Source organism: Rattus norvegicus, chromosome 11 (genome assembly GCF_021556685.1).
Source record: "Rattus norvegicus strain SHRSP/BbbUtx chromosome 11, alternate assembly SHRSP_T2T, whole genome shotgun sequence".
NCBI lineage: Eukaryota > Metazoa > Chordata > Mammalia > Rodentia > Muridae > Rattus > Rattus norvegicus.
Genome location: NC_141544.1, coordinates 28310040 through 28330238, shown reverse-complemented (window position 1 = coordinate 28330238; position 20199 = coordinate 28310040).

The following is a 20199-nucleotide window of genomic DNA, read 5'->3' as shown; positions in this document are numbered from 1 at the left end:
TCCATCCAATTGTGTGTAAATTTTGTGAAGTGATTGTTTTTAATAGCTGAGTAGTACACCATGGTATAAATGTACCACATTTTTTGTATTCATTCTTCTGTTGAGGGACATCTGGGTTGTTCCCACCTTCTGGATGTTATAAGTAGAGCTGCTATAAACATGGTGGGTCATGTGTCCTTGTTATATGGTGGCACATCTTTTTGGTATATACCCAGTAGTGGTATAGCTGGGTCTTCAGGTGGAACTATTTCCAGTTTTCTGTGGAACCACCAGACTGATTTCCAGAGTTGTTGTACCAGCTTGCAGATTTCAGAAGACGGAAAGGTCTCCCATGCTCATGGATTGGCAGGATAAATATAGTAAAAATGGCCATCTTACCAAAAGCAATCTACAGGTTCAATGCAATCCCCATAAAAATTTCAACCAATTCTTCATAGAGTCAGAAAGAGCAATTCTCTAATTCATTTGGAATAACAAAAAACCCAGGATAGTGAAAACTATCCTCAACAATAAAAGAACTTCTGGGGGGAATCACCATCCTTGACTTTAAGCTACTGTTATTACAGAACAATAGTGACAAAAACTGTATGGTATTGGTACAGAGACAGGCTGTAGATGAATGGAATAGAATTGAAGACTAAGAAATGAACCCACACTTATGGTCACTTCTCCCAGATTTACTCCCCTTCTACAGTTACCCAAGTTTGTGTCCTCATTTTGAAAAAACCTAGTGAGCCCAATTTGTGTTGCCTCTGTTCTTATATGTATAGCTATCACTGGAGCAGGATTGGGTGACCAGAGACCACACCCTTACAGTAAACAAAATATCCTTAACCTAGCAGCTGTCAGACTTCCTGCCTTCCTTCTCTTCCCATGCTGGGATTTCTTCTAGTTTGAGATTTTGACTTTTGCCTCCAAATGACTTATTATTATATACATAAAGATTGCTGTATTTTCTAAACATCATCAGAAAAGCTGGGTTTCTTTTTCTTTTTGGTGGGGGTGGTTGTTTTTACATAAAGTGGCAATTATAGCAGAGACCTGAGACCCACAACTTTTCAACCTGCAAAAGAATAAGAGTCTATGGACTCTTCATCCTGAAATCAGACATTCAATCACACCTTTCCTTTCCCAAGGCTCAGGAGGCATCAATTAAGAGAGAGCAGAAAGACTGTAAGAGCCGGAGGTAGTAGGTGACTACATTAAACACTGTTTTACAAGTACAACTGGGCAGGTACACATAGGAACACATAACCGGTGAGCTAGCACGCACCGCCTCCTGGGAAGGCATAGAATTTCTGTTTGGCATTCCTTTTCTCAGAACATTGAATATTACATTCCATAATGCTTTGGCTTCCAAGGTTCACTCTGAAGCAGAACTTGTATATAAGATGAGCTGGTTGTGTCTTCTTGCTTTTACCCCCACCCCCACCCCCACCCCTGATAGCATCTTCTCACTGGCTTTGTGTTCATTAGTTATGATCTGAAACTTCTGAATCTTTTGTCTTACTGAAGGAATTATTGTTAATATGGAAGTAAAAATAAAGTTCAAGTGTTTTTCTTTTTTCTTTTTTTGGTTGGTTGGGTGTTTTCTTTGTTTGTTTGATTGTTTTTTTTTCTATTTTTATTATGTTCCAAATGGTAGGTTTACGTTCTCTTGAGTATAAGTGTATACATCTACATCTTCACTCAATGAGACCTCAACAGCATCCACCTAATTTAGCCACGTCTGTTGCTCCATGTGGAAGGTAAATCCCCTTGGTTTACATTTAATGTCTGGATTAGTCCTCTCAGAAGATGAGGGCTGCTTTTATTTCCCCTCTTGTTCAGTTTCTAAAAGTTGTCCTCCAAAGTGCTCTTTGCCAGTCTTCTACGAAAATCAATTGTTCTCATGCAAATAAATCTAATGACGTCATACTCAGCCTTTTGCAGGTGACTTGCTTTTCCTCAAGTTCACCTTTACTTGGAAGACAAATGGAGTTCATTAGGAAAGGTCCACTAGGTGATTGGCTGCTTCACCACATAATGTGAGCATAACTGGCTAACGTAAATGGAAAAACACTTGTTTTTTTTTTTTAATTTATTTGTTGCTGTCCTTATACCAAGCATGAACACAAGCATAACTCTGGAGTTCACTTGAGTCATAACTGTTGGAAAGGCTAAGCGTGTTCAGTATTCCCTGCCTTTCAGGGAATTGCTAGCACAAAAGAGAAAAAATAATAATAACCAGGTGACTGAATGAGAAAGTATGTAATGAAACTGTCTGATCTGACTCCATTAGACCTTAAATTGCCTCACAAACCAATGGGTTTCATCATTCACTTTCATGAACCCTTTGGTTTTGTTAAAACTCTTCATCCCCCACCCTTCCAGTGTCCCTCGACTTCCACATAGTAGGCCCATTTCCTGTTTTCTTGTTAAATGTATTCTACCAACACACGAATGGATAAGGAAAATGTAGTACATGTATACAGTGGGATTTTACTGCATCACCAAGAAGAATGAAATCATGATAATCGCATTATATGAAGAAGGGACCAAAAATTATTGTTAACGAAGATCCCAGACTCAGAGGGACAAATACTATTTTTTTAAATGTTTTATTGATTCCTGTGAGTTTCACATCATGCACAGCAGTCCTGCTCATCTATCTGTTCAGATCTTCCTTCTGCCCTGGCAACCTCCCCCCACAGTAAAGAATCAATCTCTCTCTCTCTCTCTCTCTCTCTCTCTCTCTCTCTCTCTCTCTCTCAAAGCATAAAAACATTTCATCATGGAACCTGTATGTCAGTGTGTCCCAAAAAATATCCTTCTGTTCACACATCTTGCAAATGCTCATGCTCATCGCAGTGAGTCACAGATCTCTGATTTCTGTGACCAACAAAATTGGATCCTCCCTGGGGACTCCTTCTGGTTATTCTAGTATTGTCCTGTGTCATGGGGACCCTGCAGTTCTCTAATGCAGGACTAGCTCTTTAATTCAGCCCAACTATTTGCAGATAGTATAGATTTTGAAGGGAACCAACTCAACACTCTAGATCTGGGTCTGGGTAGCTTAGCCTGCTAGCTTTCCCTTATCCACACCACCAGGGCAACTTCTCCAGCACTGCTCAGTCTAGGCCACCCACTGCTAGCATTAGCATGAGGCAGGGTCATGTCTTCTCAGCTGCCTTCAGAGATAGCTCTACTATATTGCCGAGGGAAGATGCAGGGCCAGTTCTCCTGAGTGCTACAGCTGGTGAGAACAGGGCTGACTCTCCATTTCACAAGACTTCAGACCAGTCTTCTTGACTGCCACAGATGTAGGTGGCAAAGTGTAAGCGGGGGGCACCTCATAGCAGACTGGTGGAGTCAGCTCTCCCATGCCGGTACCCACGGGGCTGGCTCACTTGCTGCTCCTGTACCAGGGCCAGTTCCATTGTGTTGCCTAGGTGAGGCACACATGGCCTGCTCTCCCATGTGCTGCTATCTACCAGTGAACAATGAGGCCAGCTTTCCAGAATGCTGCTGGCAGTGAGGGGTGAGGTCAGTTTTGCATAGCCCATGGCCTTCTTTGTGGCTCCTGGCAGTTGTCCAGACCAGGGATGCCCCCATGATCTCTAATGCTAATATGAGCCACTAACCCCTTCTGCTAAATAGCCATGGAGTCAGACATGCCTCTAAGTGGCAGCACAGGTTGGGACTTCACCAAGGCCTCGGTGGTGGGACTGGCTACTCACGACAAGCTATTCCTGTCCACTCTTTCATCTCCAGTTTCATCTTTATAACACTCAAACAGTTCTCTTCTCGTTCTCTCCGTCCACCACATACATGTTCATTGTAGTGACTACTGTGGCAGGTGGGCCATGTGGCTGGGAGGCCTCTGGGTGACCTCTTGTCCATGCTGTGTGGTGTAGAGGCTAATGGGCCTCTAGGTGTTTACAGCCTGCCTATGTGGGATGGCAGCAGGTAGGTCTGTGGGTGTCTTCCCCTTCCCACACGGAGATGTATGGTGGTAGGCAGGGCTCTGTGTGCCTATGGCCTGCCAGTGATCTGTGCTCTCTAATACATGGGGCTGTTGTTGCTCCAGAGTGTTGATGGTATGCCTGGGCCCTGAAAACGGGAAATGGAATTAAAGCTCTAAGAGTGCAAATAACTGCCAAAGAGTGATGTAGGCAATGAAATGTAAATTTTATCACTATCTACACAGTTAAAGTAAAATTTTAAATAATAAAATAAAGAATTATATTTATTTCCTCATTCTGTTCTATATGTGAAAATTCACTCTTGGCTCTGCCCAAAACATGCAGTAGCTTTTAGAGATATGATTATGACTTTGGTAGAGTTTCACATCTCCAACACCACCATTCTTTTCACCTGTAAATAAAAGATCTCTTTTCAGAACTTTAATCATAACTATTTATATAGCATCCTAGCTTGTTATTATAAATATTAATCAGCAGACAAGTACTGTTTATCTAATAAGAGATTATAAATCCAGTCAGGTTGATAACTAATATTAACTATTACAAGTTCATGCTTTGAAGGATACCTTAAGGTCATGACAGGAGTCACAGCATTGCATACATGGTAGTTTGGGGATTTGGGCATCGGTGTATTGCAAGTATATATAAGTTCTATAACAACATAATACCTCAAGATCATCTTGTTCATAGACACTGTTTATAAATCAGCATCTGTGTAAAAGGAGTTTGGATAAGAAAGCATTGTTTATATAGTAGATACTGCTCAATACTCCCTACTGTATGCTGTTTGTTTAGAATGTGGCTAACTGGAGTTCCAAGAAATAGCAGCCAATATACTTAGAACATTACAAAAGGAAACTTCATCCAGTATCCAAACAAAGTTATCATCTATCTAAGGGTCCTGGAGGAAAGTGGAATCATATAAAACAGGTTTAAACACACCCTGATAATCTCCAGACACAAACACACCACATACCTTCCTCGTGCATACATGAGCAACTGCACATAAAGTCATCACATGCATTTCTGGAATGTGTGAAAGCATTGTGCAAGATGCTGATAGTGAGGGGATGGAACAGAGAACTGAGTTGAGCGAAACACAATGAAGATTAAATAAAAGCCATGATCTGTGGCCATAGTATAATGTTTTACTGTTTCTCAGTAGACAAGTTCAGGGAACTGATTGGGTCCAGTTAAGTTTTGTATGTGTTATTTTTATTTCTTTGCAAGTTTTCTAAATATTAAAGTTAAAAAGAATCAATCTCTCATACTTATAGCTACATAGCAACTCTTAATTGTTCAATAGATTGACATTCAAGTAACAGGACTATCTGATGGCATTATGATTAGTAATATAGCTTTCAGAAAATTGGTAAATCTTTCTGAAGAAAATTAAACCACTATATTATATTTTATAAATCATTGGTGCTTATTTTTCTTCTGATGATATTAATGTGACATACACTAAAAGCACAAAAAGGAAATAAATCCTGGTGAATTTTAACACCTTTCATTATGAGTCAAAATTTAAGCCTAAAACACTATTTAAAACTATTTTTGCTGTGTGATTGAAAAATTAGTTCTGGGCTATTAACATTTCTTTTTCTCCCAATGAATGAATGTAGGTGGCATCTATAATTCCAAATTTCTTTTTTGGAAATTGTACCTTTGGGCCGATGTGCCATCTCTGTCAGGGAACTAGTTCTCAGCTTGCTAGACTCAACTTCTTTTTGACAGACATGAAATTTGATTTTTATAATGAGGGGTAAATGATAAAATGTGATTGCCTATAAAAGATCCCAACAGAGATAAGAACAGAACTGTACAAGTTAATAACAGTGGAAACTGTAGATTAAAAGAGGGCATCAGAATTAGGGGCATAATGAGATAAGAGGAACTTCAGTCTCCACGTGTATCCTGTTAAATACACGGTGAAGGCAAAAATGAGTCACAGTTGTGCTCAGATCGATTTTCCCTGGTGGTAGTCATGTGGGCTTCGTGACTGACATAGGTATGACATGAGAAATATGATGTTACTTGACATCTTTCTATTAATTCCCACAAGAGAGAGAAATGATGTTGGGGGAATATTCTCCCTGCTTACTCACCCACACTTGTACAGATTGGTAGGCAGACACCATTCGAAGAGTCTAAGTGGGAAGGCTGGGCTCTAAGAAGTCTAATAAGAAGAAACTAGGAATTGTTGACACGATTGCTTTTGCCCTGATCAGTGGTGAAGAGAGAGATTTTGTCACAGAATTCAGCATTCATGTCTTCATTTTCCAGTCAGCGTATTTCATCTTTACATCTTTTATTTAGTTTTATATCTTAAAAGTATGGGAGATGCTGGAGATTTGAACCCAGGGCCTTGAGCATGCAAGCCAAATCCCATGAGCATTCTCATTCTACTTTCTTGCTCAGACACCAGAGTTCTTGAACATGATCTATTATCTTGTAGTTTTGGTTTATAATATATGTAAAACTCAATGTCCACATTATTATTCTTATCTTTAACTTGTTCTCATTTTAAGTAAAGAAAAAGTCTATACAATATACTCTGATCATATTTTTTTCCTTCTCAACATCCAGATCCTTCCCAACCTCCCAATTCCATACCCTTTCTTTTACTTTTTAAAAAGCAAACAAGCGCTGGTTGCTGCCGCCACAGAGAGCTCGTGGGCGCACCCCTCGAGCAAACTTGAGCCTCGGGACCACAGGTAAGACCAACTTTTCTGCTGCAAGAGGCCTGCCTGGTGAACTCGGGACACACAGAGGCAGAATTCCTCTAGGACTGGGCACTTCCTGTGTTTACCGGGAGTCCCACACGCGCGGATCCCGGCCCGCAGCAGCTCTCTGCACCCAGACCCCGTGGGAGAGAGACCTCACTGCCTGGTCAGGTGGGCACTCCTGAGGCTGCAGAGCAGAAGAGACCACCAACACTGCCCACCCCTGTCCACATCCCTGGCCCAAGAGGAAACTGTATAAGGCCTCTGGGTTCCCGTGGGGGAGGGCCCAGGAGCGGCAGGACCCTTGCACCTGAGACACCGCCGGAACCTGAAGGAACAGACCTGATAAACAGTTCTCTGCACCCAAATCCCGTGGGAGGGAGAGCTAAACCTTCAGAGAGGCAGACACGCCTGGGAAACCAGAAGAGACTGCACTCTGCACACATTACTGATTCCAGAGGAAAACACCAAACGCCATCTGGAACCCTGGTGCACTGAAGCTCCCGGAAACGGTGGCACACATCTTCCTGGTTGCTGCCGCCTCAGAGAGCTCGAGGGCAGCACCCCGCGAGTGAACTTGAGCTTCGGGACCACATGTAAGACCAACTTTTCTGCTGCAAGTGACCTGCCTGGTGAACTCAAGACACAGGCCCACAGGAACAGCTGAAGACCTGTAGAGAGGAAAAACTACACGCCTGAAAGCAGAACATTCTGTCCCCATGACTGGCTGAAAGAAAACAGGAAAACAGGTCTACAGCACTCCTGACACACAGGCTTATAGGACAGTCTAGCCACTGTCAGAAATAGCAGAACAAAGTAACACTAGAGATAATCTGATGGCGAGAGGCAAGCGCAGGAACCCAAGCAACAGAAACCTAGACTACATGGCACCATCAGAGCCCAATTCTTCCATCAAAACAAACATGGAATATCCAAACACACCAGAAAAGCAAGATCTAGTTTCAAAATCATATTTGATCATGATGCTGGAGGACTTCAAGAAAGATGTGAAGAACTCCCTTAGAGAAACACAGGAAAACATTAATAAACAAGTAGAAGCCTACAGAGAGGAATCTCAAAAATGCCTGAAAGAATTCCAGGAAAACATAAATAAACAAGTAGAAGCCCATAGAGAGGAGACACAAAAATCCCTGAAAGAATTCCAGGAAAACACAATCAAACAGTTGAAGGAATTAAAAATGGAAATAGAAGCAATCAAGAAAGAACATATGGAAACAACCCTGGATATACAAAACCAAAAGAAGAGACAAGGAGCTGTAGATACAAGCTTCACCAACAGAATACAGGAGATGGAAGAGAGAATCTCAGGAGCAGAAGATTCCATAGAAATCATTGACTCAACTGTAAAGATAATGTAAAGCGGAAAAAGCTACTGGTCCAAAACATACAGGAAATCCAGGACTCAATGAGAAGATCAAACCTAAGGATAATAGGTATAGAAGAGAGTGAAGACTCCCAGCTCAAAGGACCAGTAAATATCTTTAACAAAATCATAGAAGAAAACTTCCCTAACCTAAAAAAAGAGATACCCATAGGCATACAAGAAGCCTACAGAACTCCAAATAGATTGGACCAGAAAAGAAACACCTCCATCACATAATAGTCAAAACACCAAATGCACAAAATAAAGAAAGAATATTAAAAGCAGTAAGGGAAAAAGGTCAAGTAACATATAAAGGCAGACCTATCAGAATCACACCAGACTTCTCGCCAGAAACTATGAAGGCCAGAAGATCCTGGACAGATGTCATACAGACCCTAAGAGAACACAAATGCCAGCCCAGGTTACTGTATCCTGCAAAATTCTCAATTAACATAGATGGAGAAACCAAGATATTCCATGACAAAACCAAATTTACACAATATCTTTCTACAAATCCAGCACTACAAAGGATAATAAATGGTAAAGCCCAACATAAGGAGGCAAGCTATACCCTAGAAGAAGCAAGAAACTAATCGTCTTGGCAACAAAACAAAGAGAAGAAAAGCACACAAACATAACCTCACATCCAAATATGAATACAACAGGAAGCAATAATCACTATTCCTTAATATCTCTCAATATCAATGGCTTCAACTCCCCAATAGCAAGACATAGATTAACAAACTGGATACGCAACGAGGACCCTGCATTCTGTTGCCTACAGGAAACACACCTCAGAGACAAAGACAGACACTACCTCAGAGTGAAAGGCTGGAAAACAACTTTCCAAGCAAATGGTCAGAAGAAGCAAGCTGGAGTTGCCATTCTAATATCAGATAAAATCAATTTTCAACTAAAAGTCATCAAAAAAGATAAGGAAGGACACTTCATATTCATCAAAGGAAAAATCCACCAAGATGAACTCTCAATCCTAAATATCTATGCCCCAAACACAAGGGCACCTACATACGTAAAAGAAACCTTACTAAAGCTCAAAACACACATTGCACCTCACACAATAATAGTAGGAGATTTCAACACCCCACTCTCATCAATGGACAGATCATGGAAACAGAAATTAAACAGAGATGTAGACAGACTAAAGGAAGTCATGAGCCAAATGGACTTAACAGATATTTATATAACATTCTATCCTAAAGCAAAAGGATATACCTTCTTCTCAGCTCTTCATGGTACTTTCTCCAAAATTGACCATATAATTGGTCAAAAAACGGGCCTCAACAGGTACAGAAAGATAGAAATAATCCCATGCGTGCTATCGGACCACCACGGCCTAAAACTGGTCTTCAATAACAATAAGGGAAGAATGCCCACATATACGTGGAAATTGAACAATGCTCTACTCAATGATAACTTAGTCAAGGAAGAAATAAAGAAAGAAATTAAAGACTTTTTAGAATTTAATGAAAATGAAGGTACAACATACCCAAACTTATGGGACACAATGAAAGCTGTGCTAAGAGGAAAACTCATAGCGCTGAGTGCCTGCAGAAAGAAACAGGAAAGAGTATATGTCAGCAGCTTGACAGCACACCTAAAAGCTGTAGAACAAAAAGAAGCAAATACACCCAGGAGGAGTAGAAGGCAGGAAATAATCAAACTCAGAACTGAAATCAACCATGTAGAAACAAAAAGGACCATAGAAAGAATCAACAGAACCAAAATTTGGTTCTTTGAGAAAATCAACAAGATAGATAAACCCTTAGCCAGACTAACGAGAGGACACAGAGAGTGTGTCCAAATTAACAAAATCAGAAATGAAAAGGGAGACATAACTACAGATTCAGAGGAAATTCAAAAAATCATCAGATCTTACTATAAAAGCCTATATTCAACAAAACTTGAAAATCTGCAGGAAATGGACAATTTCCTAGACAGATACCAGGTACTGAAGTTAAATCAGGAACAGATAAACCAGTTAAACAACCCCATAACTCCTAAGGAAATAGAAGCAGTCATTAAAGGTCTCCCAACCAAAAAGAGCCCAGGTCCAGACGGGTTTAGTGCAGAATTCTATCAGACCTTCATAGAAGACCTCGTACCAATATTATCCAAACTATTCCACAAAATTGAAACAGATGGAGCACTACCGAATTCCTTCTATGAAGCCACAATTACTCTTATACCTAAACCACAAAAAGACCCAACAAAGAAAGAGAACTTCAGACCAATTTCCCTTATGAATATCGACGTAAAAATACTCAATAAAATTCTGGCAAACCGAATCCAAGAGCACATCAAAACAATCATCCACCATGATCAAGTAGGCTTCATCCCAGGCATGCAGGGATGGTTTAATATATGGAAAACCATCATCGTGATCCAGTTTGTTATATAAACAAACTGAAAGAACAAAACCACATGATCATTTCATTAGATTCTGAGAAAGCATTTGACAAAATTCAACACCCCTTCATGATAAAAGTCCTGGAAAGAATAGGAATTCAAGGCCCATACCTCAACATAGAAAAAGCCATATACAGCAAACCAGTTGCTAACATTAAACTAAATGGAGAGAAACTTGAAGCAATCCCACTAAAATCAGGGACTAGACAAGGCTGCCCACTCTCTCCCTACTTATTCAATATAGTTCTTGAAATTCTAGCCAGAGCAATCAGACAACAAAAGGAGGTCAAGGGGATACAGATCGGAAAAAAGAAGTCAAAATATCACTATTTGCAGATGATATGATAGTATATTTAAGTGATTCCAAAAGTTCCACCAGAGAACTACTAAAGCTGATAAAGAACTTTAGCAAAGTGGCTGGGTATAAAATTAACTCAAATAAATCAGTAGCCTTCCTCTACACAAAAGAGAAACAAGCCGAGAAAGAAATTAGGGAAACGACACCCTTCATAATAGACCCAAATAATATAAAGTACCTCGGTGTGACTTTAACCAAGCAAGTAAAAGATCTGTACAATAAGAACTTCAAGACACTGAAGAAAGAAATTGAGGAAGACCTCAGAAGATGGAAAGATCTCCCATGCTCATGGATTGGCAGGATTAATATAGTAAAAATGGCCATTTTACCAAAAGCGATCTACAGATTCAATGTAATCCCCATCAAAATACCAATCCAATTCTTCAAAGAGTTAGACAGAACAATTTGCAAATTCATTTGGAATAACAAAAAACCCAGGATAGCTAAAACTATCCTGAACAATAAAAGGACTTCAGGGGGAATCACTATCCCTGAACTCAAGCAGTATTACAGAGCAATAGTGATAAAAACTGCATGGTATTGGTACAGAGACAGACAGATAGACCAATGGAATAGAATTGAAGACCCAGAAATGAACCCACACACCTATGGTCACTTGATTTTTGACAAAGGAGCCAAAACCATCCAATGGAAAAAAGATAGCATTTTCAGCAAATGGTGCTGGTTCAACTGGAGGTCAACATGTAGAAGAATGCAGATCGATCCATGCTTATCACCCTGTACAAAGCTTAAGTCCAAGTGGATCAAACCAGACACACTCAAACTAATAGAAGAAAAACTGGGGAAGCATCTGGAACACATGGGAACTGGAAAAAATTTCCTGAACAAAACACCAATGGCTTATGCTCTAAGATCAAGAATCGACAAATGGGATCTCAGAAAACTGCAAAGCTTCTGTAAGGCAAAGGACACTGTGGTTAGGACAAAACGGCAACCAACGGATTGGGAAAAGATCTTTACCAATCCTACAACAGATAGAGGCCTTATATCCAAAATATACAAGGAACTCAAGTAGTTAGACTGCAGGGAGACAAATAACCCTATTAAAAAATGGGGTTCAGAGCTAACCAAACAGTTCACAGCAGAGGAATGCGGAATGGCTGAGAAACACCTAAAGAAATGTTCAACATCTTTAGTCATAAGGGAAATGCAAATCAAAACAACCCTGAGATTTCACCTCACACCAGTGAGAATGGCTAAGTTCAAAAACTCAGGTGACAGCAAACGCTGGCGAGGATGCGGAGAAAGAGGAACACTCCTCCGTTGTTGGTGGGGTTGCAGACTGGTACAACCATTCTGGAAATCAGTCTGGAGGTTCCTCAGAAAATTGGACATTGAACTGCCTGAGGATCCAGCTATACCTCTCTTGGGCATATACCCAAAAGATGCCCCAACATATAAAAAAGACACGTGCTCCACTATGTTCATCGCAGCCTTATTTATAATAGCCAGAAGCTGGAAAGAACCCAGATGCCCTTCAACAGAGGAATGGATACAGAAAATGTGGTACATCTACACATTGGAATATTACTCAGCTATCAAAAACAATGAGTTTATGAAATTCGTAGGCAAATGGTTGGAACTGGAAAATATCATCCTGAGTGAGCTAACCCAATCACAGAAAGACATACATGGTATGCACTCATTGATAAGTGGCTATTAGCCCAAATGCTTGAATTACCCTAGATGCCTAGAACAAATGAAACTCAAGACGGATGATCAAAATGTGAATGCTTCACTCCTCCTTTAAAAGGGGAACAAGAATACCCTTGGCAGGGAAGAGAGAGGCAAAGATTAAAACAGAGACTGAAGGAACACCCATTAAGAGCCTGCCCCACATGTGGCCCATACATATACAGCCACCCAATTAGACAAGATGGATGAAGCAAAGAAGTGCAGACCGACAGGAGCCGGATGTAGATCGCTCCTGAGAGACACAGCCAGAATACAGCAAATACAGAGGCGAATGCCAGCAGCAAACCACTGAACTGAGAATAGGACCCCCGTTGAAGGAATCAGAGAAAGAACTGGAAGAGCTTGAAGGGGCTCGAGACCCCATATGTATAACAATGTCAAGCAACCAGAGCTTCCAGGGACTAAGCCACTACCTAAAGACTATACATGGACTGACCCTGGACTCTGACCTCATAGGTAGCAATGAATATCCTAGTAAGAGCACCAGTCGAAGGGGAAGCCCTGGGTCCTGCTAAGACTGAACCCCCAGTGAACTAGACTGTTGGGGGGAGGGCGGCAATGGGGGGAGGGTGGGGAGGGGAACACCCATAAGGAACGGGAGGGGGGGGATATTTGCCCGGAAACCGGGAAAGGGAATAACACTCAAAATGTATATAAGAAATACTCAAGTTAATAATAAAAAAAAAAGCAAACAAGCAACAAAACAAATAAATCAACAACAAAACAAGAAACACATGTACATGAAATCCATAAAAAGGGAAATTAAAATATAAGCAAAAGACCAATAAGAAAAAAAGATCAAACAAAAAGATTTAAGATTAAAAATATCTATAAAAAGTATCAGTGAGTTTATTTTGTTTTGGCCTACCCTATATGTGGTTAGTATATCCAGTGAGACTTTATTAGAAACCACTGATTTTTTTCCTTTGCAAGTGGGTATTATTTCTAGATAGCTTCTCAGGGGTGGGAGACGGTAATCACTTCCTCTGTTAATGCTGGAACCTTGTCTGGCTTGAGTTTGCGCAGACCCTGTGACGTTCTCTGTAAAATGCTATGTGTGCCAGTCCTGTGGGCTCTAGAGGATACTGTTTGTTTCAAGTCACCCGTCATGTCCGGGTCTTATACAATCTTTAAGCCTCTTTTTGGCATAGCTCTCCGAACCCTGAGGGGAGCGTTCGATGACAACATCTCGTTTAAGACTGAGTGCTTCAGATCTCTCATTATTTTCATTTTATCCCGTTGTAGATCTCAGTATTAGTTCTCATCTACTGCAAGAGGAAGCTTCTATGATGATGACTGAGTCAAGTACTTATCTCTGGGTAGAGCAGAATGTCATTAGGAGCTATTTATTACTGGTCTGTTAGCAGAGCAACAGTAGTTAGTTTTCTCTTAGGCGCATGACGTGTCTAAGTCATGTTTTCGGCTACTCAAGAATGTCAGGCCTGGGATGCATCTCATGAAGTGAAGACTTAAATCCAATCAGAGAAGAGTAGGTTACTCCCATAACTTTTGTGTTACTATTACACCAGTGTATGTAGCCAGGTCATCATTGTAGATCAAAGGGTTTGTAGCTAGATTTGTGCTTATCTTTCTTTTCTGAATAGTACCTTTCTACACCATGAATACTAGTCAGTAGGGGTGAAGACTCGTTTGGCACCAGATGTACTTTTCAATGTTCAATGAGATATGCAAGTATTGTCTTCAGCACTATCTAACCTGCCTTTAAACTCACAAACTGTAGCATTTGCTTATAAAAAGAAACATGACCATGGTACCTTGAATTAGAGGTGTATTTCCCTAGAGGACATAGGAAGCACTTGCCCAATATACAATAATATATTATGTGCACAGAGTGCAACCACATGAAAATGATGAATTGTAGTGAAATATCTATTTAACTTATATAACCCCAAACATCCAGATATTAAAAATAACCAGGTATCTGATTGGATACTATATCAAATACGAGTTCTTAACAGTATTCATTGATGCATTAACTCACAATTATAAGAAGACATAGTGTCTTAGTTAGGGTTTTACAGCTGTGAGCAGACACAATGACAAGTCTTATAAAGGACAACATATATTTGGGGCTGGCTTGCAGGTTCAGAGGTTCAGTCCATTATCACCAAGGTGGGAGCATGGCAGCATCTAGGAAGGCATGGTGCAGGCAGAGCTGAGAGATCTACATCTTCATTTGAAGGCTGCTAGTGGAAGATTGACTTACAGACAGCAAGGATGAGGGTCTTAAGCCCACACATAGACACACCTATTCCAACAAGGCCATACCTTCTAAAAGTGCCATTCCCTGGGCCAAGCATATCGAAACCATCACACATAGGACCTTTAATTAGCTGAGTGAATTAGGTGAGCAAGGAAGATGTATATAGATTCTGAGAAATTATATGAATATTTTCTCTCCTTGTCTGGCATGTTGCCAATTATTCTTTTGTCATTGTCAAGTTTTAAACATGCTGTTCTACCCATCAAGGTAGGATAGATGCAAGAGCAAAGCATGAGTCATGGATATAAAAACATCTTCTATTGTATTTTGTGCATCTATCCCCACTTGGATGAATTTCAAGCTCCTTGCTATAGCTGCTCTGTTTACAGATTTATCGGGCTTTTAAATAACAGTTGGGAAACTCGACAGTTGCTGACGAGGCCTATGATGATTCACAAGAGCGGCTACTTGCCTCTCTGTATTTCCTTTTTGCACACCGTTCTTCCTCGATTAGCAAGCAGAAGGGATTGTAAAACCACAGGGGAATGGTTTAAATTTGATCCTTCAAGAATGATTAATAGCGATTTAGCAAAGGTGGAAGGCAAGGTGCTCATTTCTGCGGAAAAAAACAAATGTGTTTAGAATGATTAATAAAATATATGTGGAAAAAATTGAAAGATCTAGACAGTAGGTTCTATTTAGGCTCCAGCTATGTGAGGTATGAAAGTAATGTTCCCTTAGATTTACATCATTTGATGTTAACTTTCACTGGACTGTGCTAAGCAGCTGCCACACAGCACGAGACCCACAGTGCTTAGATGCTAGCCATCCCACTTAGTTAAAAGGCAGTTTATGTGATGTGTACTTTTCTTGGACTAAAAAAAAATTATACAAACCAGTGGAGCTCAAACTTAACATTAGCATTCAAGAAAGCCTATAATTTCTTTCATGGCTAATAGGACAGACAAATGACTTAGACTTCCAATTATCTTTTGAAATAAAGACCATGCATTCATCCATTCATCCATTCTACATATATTTAACCTCTGTGTGAAGCACTATCTTAAGTGTGATGAGAAACACAAAGGAGTCGAATAAAATATTCTACAGAGAGTGAGGAAGGATCTCTGTCTTCGAAGTAGTTTGCTGCTTTCCAGAGATCTTTTCTCGTCATCAGCTAGGCAAACTCAGGACTGAACTCCGTGTTCACACAGATGCTGTAGCAACTGCAGAAAGACTTGCAGCATGCTTCTCCCCCTTCGCTTAGCTACCCTGCTCTAGAGTCAGGACCTAACAACTTCTTTGGCCTCCTTAGCATGTGACATGGTCAGGTGTGCATATTTTAGCAAGCATGGTATATGAAAAAGGGTAATAGCCCGAGTCTGAGTAAAAAGTTCCAAAGCTCCCAAACCAGTTGATCATTTAGTTGAAATGATAGAAACTGAACCAGTGAGAGAGATGAGGGTGGGGCAGATGACAAATCTTTTCTGACTAAACACAGATTTACATAAACTAATTTCCATCTTTTCACTTCTCTCTGAGTGTGATTTCAGCAGAAATGCTGGCAGCTCTATCCCTTCTTACTTGGCCATTCCTGTTGTCTGATTCCTTGTTTTCTACCACGTTCAAGGTAATGGTAGCTCATAATGGCTTCTCTCCAGCAAACATCCTGCTTACATGCAAGGAAGGAGGAGCTAGAATTCTCCCCTTTACTCGTACATTATCTCTTAGCAGTTTTTCATCATTGGCCTCAGTCTTGTCTCTTGGCACCTTGTTCGTTGTGTTTAGAATTGAGTCCACAGCAGAATCTCACGGTAGTGCTCTTTCTGCTACTAAGAACCATATTCCCCTTAAAGTATCTACACTATTATTTTTAAGCAGGAAACATTGAGTCATTTCATGAAAGAGGGTGAGAGAGAGATGGAGACAGAGAGAGACAGAGAGAGAGAGAGAGAGAGAGAGAGAGAGAGAGAGAGAGAGAGAGGCAGGCAGATAAAGGATCAAGGTATTGGGAAATGAAGCCTGGTAATGTCTCTGTTTGATAAGTTTAAGCAAGCTGAGGAAAAATTTCTCTTCATAGAATTGTTTTCGTAATTCTAACGGGTAATGACTTTTCATGATCTTCATGTAAAAGAAGGCAACTATCGTGCTAGAACTCTAGTTATATTTGGTCTAAGAACCCAGAATATGGTTTTATTGAGAATTTCAAAATTGGTGAAGCATAGAGAAACCCTGATTAATAATTACTCAATTTTTGAAAAGGAGATTACCTTGTAAGGCAGTGTGAAGTTTGGGCCACAATGTAAGATAGTTGACTCTCCATTATGATTGATTGGCTTTCTGTACATGGAAAGCTGATGTAAATAAGACATCCCTTATATGTCAACAGGGTCAATTATACAGTATGATTTATGAAGCCACTTTAAAACCCTTTGCTGGGGATGAGGAGAGGGCTCAGTAGGTAAATCACTTGTCTTGCACATATGGGAAGCTGAGCTTGTCTCTTAGAATCTGTGTTAAAAAAAAACAAACAAAAGCCAAACCAAGCAACAAAACAAACAAAACCCAGGCATAGTGGTCCATATTTGTAGTTACAGTTTTGTGGATGTGGCGATCAGTATTTCTCTAGACCCATGGATGATCCAGTCTAGTTTACTGGGCCAGCTTTAGATTAGAGAGAGCACCTCTCTCCCCAATCTAAGTGGACAGTGAACTGAACTCAGTCTCTGGCCTTCACACACAGGAACACACCATACACTGCCTTAAGTGTGTTCCAAATTCTTATAATTGCCTAACTGCTCACTTAGCATGAGGAGTGGCATCATTCAATACGGTATGGATACACCTGGGTCTTGAAGCATGGCCTCCTCAGGATCAGTGACCTGTCATCACAGTATGAATTACAGAGGGTGAGTGTGTGTACAGCTCCTTGGAGTAGTATAGTTCAACTAGAGAACACCCAACAAGAGGCTTACTTTATGAAGGTCCAACTCTGAGTTCCTCTGGGGGTTACCCTGACTAATTTCTGGAAATCCTATTGATATGCAGATCAGACCCATCAGGCTTCTGGCAGAACCCCAAGCCACTTCTGGCATATTTTAGATGATGGAAGATCCTGCTATAAAACAATGGACTAAGAAATGAGCCATAAAGTGACCAGAACAATAAAGAGACCAGTCTCATCCCTACCACTTCTGTAGAAGAGAGTCACAGGGCAGAACATTTAGGGTATAGGACAAAGTGGAAAATTTTGGGTTTATTCTTCTACTGCACAATGAGGGGTATTTAACTATATTAAAAGGAGAAACTGAGTCTTTTTGTGCAATATGTTTTGTATTGTGTGTCATGTGTGTGTATGCATGTTCTGGTTAGGAGAGTTATTATTGCTGAGATGAAAAACACCAAGACCAAATCAATTTGGGGAGGAAAGGGTTTATTTTAGATATTACTTTCAGATGACAGTCTATCACTGAGAAGTCAGAACAGGACCTCAAACAGGACAGAAGCATGGAGGCAGGAGATGTTGCAGAGTTCATGTAGGAGTGCTGTTTACTGCCTCACTCAACATGGCTTACTCAGCCTGCTTTCTTATAGAATCTAGGACCACCAGCTCAGTGATAACACTACCCACAATCGACTGGACACTTCCCCATCAGTCAAGAATTAAGATGATGCCCTAAAATTGGACATTATGGAGGGATTTTCTGAATTTAGGTTCCCTTCATATGACTCTAGCTTGTGTCAAGTTGACACGTATAGCAGGCCGTGGCACACCTGTGGAAGAGATTGCAACTGTGGATTCTCTTCTTATGGTTGAGATGGATTAAATCAATCAAACTCAGGTTACCAGGCCTGTGTGGAAGCATCATTACCAGCCGAGTAATCTCATTAGCCCACAATATTTTACTTCTATTAGTCCTACAAACAAGAGATGAGAGATATTCTTGTTGTGTTTCCATAGAAGCTTTCACTCCTCAAAAAGGCAGGGGTCCACTGGCCCAAATAACTTTGCCATCTTTGTAAATAAAAACACACTTGTGTTTTTGTTTTGTTTTGTTTGAAATACCCATTAGGCAAACCTGGAAATTTACAACCCATGAAAAGTTAAAAACAAAGTGAATGCATTTGCAAAAGGAAAACAGAAAGCTGGAAATATTCCAGAGAATTCTCATCTCAAAATTACTTCTTTCAGCTGTGATGTTGACAGCTGATTTTGCTTTGATCATTTTTTAAAAGACAATCTAAGTAATTGCTCACATTTTTCACTTTCAATAGACACATCCTGATTGTTATTAGAAGCAAATGCATACGCTTGAGCACAATCCAAGGCACGAGGCTCAAGTGAAGACATTAGATATGGATAGCGGCGCTTAGGGGACAATTAAAAGATTTGTTCAAGTTATATTTATCATTGTTCCTTCTTGCATAAGAAGTGGTGATTTATTTTTAATGAAAGCTTAAATTTTTACCAAACATTGGCATTTTGGACAGTGCCAAGGGAAGCAAATGAACATTTCATTTGGTTTGAGTTCAGTCCTTAAAATCTTCTTTGTCTCTAAACGACAACAAATGCTCAGCCTGGGTCAGTGTGTTTAGTTACTTAATATTTTAAATAGATTAAAAATACGTGGCAGAATACCATTTCTTGGCTTTGGAAAACTAAGCCCTTGGTTCTGTTCCTACTCTATTGGAAGGTCCTGTACTTGTTTGACAGGCAGAGTAGGAAAAGAGGATTAAAACTGCTTTCCTGGGTCCTCAGCTTCGTCCGGGATAACACAGAAATCTCTATCATTCATGTGGCATAGGGAGTTCTAAAGCATTAACAATTCATCTAGCTTATGTATTATAAAAACTAGGAAGTATATATTTTTCATACCAATCACCAAACCCAGCTCTAATGCGAAAGCATATTGCAAGTTTGATTGGTACCATTCCTGCTGAATGAATAAACCAGGGCATGCGCCCAGTAAAGCTGCCACCCAATAAACTTAACAATATAAATCTCATCCAAAGGGGAGAAAAAGGAATTTGGGGAAATGTGCTACTTTGCAAGAAAGGTACTCTCTCCGATGTGTAAATATTTTCTCCTTTGAACAGCATAAAGCAGAGGCTTTTGCTGGTCTCTGTATGTGTGTATATGTGTTGATCATAATATTGCTAGAGTTATTTCACTATTCCTTATCATTTGTCCAGAAGAAGAACAGCTTTAAAGAGCTGGGTTCGAATAGGCCACAGTGATGGCCCAAGGCGACCTGTCAGAAAGGCAAGTTTGTTGTTCCGTAGCCTGAAATGCCTTTCCAATTCATCTCTGTGCCTCATTCTTTTTCTAGCACACTGTATGCCTTGGCTGGGGGAGGCAGGAGAATGTCAGTTCATCATCATTTCTTATGAAAACCCAA